Consider the following 3,083-nt stretch of genomic DNA (forward strand, 5'->3'; position numbering starts at 1 on the left):
CCTGAATTTCTAGTTGTAATATGTAAAATCTGTTTACCACAATTAGTATATTACAGTCTTACCATATAAACAGAAAAAAGCACAATAAAGTTAACAGCAGAAGTAACAATTTTTCACATTTGCATGTTGCTCATTAATATTTCATTGCATAGTAACAATGTCAATCATGTGAACGATTAATGTCTTTAACTATTGATAGATAATCAACAATAATAGTCATAGTTACAGCTAATCATTACGTAATAAGTGACCATAATGAAATGACGAAAAAACACTGTTTATATTTAAACTCGTATTACATTTTGGGCGGTTAATTAATTAGAAAATGGGTAATCATTGTTATAGAGTCTCAAACTAGTGTTTCCTCATCTTTTTTTAAAAACATGATTGTATGAACTAAGTATATTCTTTTCAGTAATTTCTCATCAGATTCTACAATTATAAACCCAATACAGTGAAATGAGGTCACTATATGATGATGTAATTACACTTCCAGCTGATACAGCCCATAATCAAATATTAAATTGTAGAACTACAAACATAACACGTACTAAATCGAATGCAAGGGGATCAAGTGTAATAAGAATGAAAAATGTAATCAGCAAACATAGATATATATACTTTCTGGCTTCATGTTATACTTGAAGCCTAACAACAGTCACGAATCATTTGCTTGATAATTATTACTGTAAATTTTCTCATGAATTATGTTATATCCAAGTAAATCTGTTGTATTATTCATCAGGACTTGAATGTAAATTCAAAGAAGTTGATTTCCTATAAACCATTTCTGTTCATCTGAATTCATTCAACAATCATAAAATTGCTCTTAATATAATACTCTAAGAAACGCCTTAGTCAGAACCAATGATACGATCCCTTTCACTTCCATACAAAATTGTTTATACATATTAAGTTCTTTGAAACGTGATGCGTTCTTCCCGTGTGATCTCTACTTATGTCAAGTAACACTTAAGTTACACAAATAGATCTCCTAATTATCCTGTGGAATCGTCGCATTTACAAATTAGTAATAACAGTATTTTCAATAATCAATAAATTGATATTGAAAATATCAGAATAATTCAAAAACGACTTCTCCAACTATAAAGAGAGGCGAATGGCCGAAGCGTTTCACATAATGGTAAATCCTTCTGCCCTCAATAGGAAAGAAGGTCTGAATATTCATTCACCCTGGACTGTTTACCTAACTAACCACATTGTAATTTAGAATAACATATATGAGCGAACAAAATGGTTTTCGATTAGATCCTCAACATGCTTTACTCTAATATACGATAATATTTATAGGTATACACAAAATCATTAAATCAATCTAGGCAGTTTATCAGTTATTGATAACAGTGAGAGAGATTACATGAATAAACATAATAATAAGAAACGTACGGATTGATAGTGTGATGACAGATTTACTAGTTATGATAAGAACAAAAAAGGCCTGAACCAATGTGTGAACGAACATGTTGTCATTAATAACACATTATAGACAAAATGATGGAATAGCTTTAGGTTCATTTCCAGGTTCTATCCTTGCTGGTTTTTTGCTCGCGAAACTAGAAAACGGACCTCTCAAAAGAGTTATAGGTAAGCTTGACTTTTGCTGCCATTACATTGATGATACTTTTATTATTGTCGATCAGAACATTGAAAAAGAAGAACTCTTAGAACTACTTAACAGTAAACATAGAGCAATCAAATTAACGTATAAAGAGGAACTCCATGATAGACTACATATCCTTGATGTTTTGTTAAACAGAAAAGAAAGTAAATCTATCAGTAGAAGTGCGTATAGGAAAAGTTTTTCAGCAAGCCAGCACACTTACTTCTTAAGCTTTATACCCCTTCACTATAAGAGAAACTTAGTCAACTGTCTGGCAAATATAGCTAGGAAGATATGCTCAGTCAATACAATTAACAAGGAGTTAGAGCTCATACATAATATGTTGATTGAAAGGGGTTATCCACAAGCTTTTCTGAAGAAACATCTGTGTTTAACAAACAAGAAAATAGCGATATCAACAGCTAGTAAGGAACCTCTCTTCCTGAAACTGCAATTCAAAGGAGATGTAGCTGGTGATGTACTACGTGATAGACTGACTAGAGCAGTGAAGAGAATGTTTAATGCAGCCAACCTCTGTCTATCATGCCTGACCCAATCTATGGTGATTCCTCAAATAAAGGATAAGTTACCTGGTTATGCCACTTCTATATGTATCTTTGAATTCAGCTTCTCCTGTGGAGAAAGCTATATTGGGCGCACAACCCGACAACTGAGTCAATGAGTTAGTGAACACCTCCTTTCATGGTTAGGAAAAGGTACTGTCAATACAATACGCTATTCCGTTCTATCACACTTGACCAATACTGGTTATGTAGTAGATAGAAATAGTTCATTTGAAGTTATTTATCATATTCCTACTAGTTTCCCTCAAGGGGTTTGGTCTCATCCCTTACACATAGAAGAAGCAATAGGGATTGGAGCTAACAATCCAAGTCTTTGTGTTCATAAGAAATTTGTAACACCTTTATCTCTCCCTTGACCTTAATAAATAATTTTATTTATCTATTTATTTATTCCCTATACTCCTCCTTCGTTTATTTTTCTTCAACCCCTCCAACACCTTTCTTTTCTCGAGCATGCACTTCACAGTCCACATTAAACACTTCTTATTACGCAATCTTATAATATTTGTGAAGGTTATTTCAGTGTCCATATTTTTTTAATCATTGACCTATTTCCTATAACGAAACATTGATTCAAATCTTTCGTTCTTTTTCATAGTTGAAATCATGAGTCAATTGAAGCTAGACCACCATGGAAAACCTGGAAGCACTAGACGGGCGTTTCGTCCTATTATGGGACTCCTCAGTAGTGCGCATCCACGATCCCGCCTAGCGGGATTCGAACACAGGACCTACTAGGTTCACGCCAGAACATTTGTTCTTATCACAACTAGTACACCTGTCATCACACTACCAATTTGTACCTTCACTTATTATGTTTAGTTATGTAATCTATTCCACTGTTATCAATAACTGATAAACTGCCTAGATTGATTTAA

This window comes from Schistosoma mansoni (genome assembly GCF_000237925.1).
Source record: "Schistosoma mansoni, WGS project CABG00000000 data, supercontig 0302, strain Puerto Rico, whole genome shotgun sequence".
Classification (NCBI taxonomy): Eukaryota; Metazoa; Platyhelminthes; class Trematoda; order Strigeidida; family Schistosomatidae; genus Schistosoma; species Schistosoma mansoni.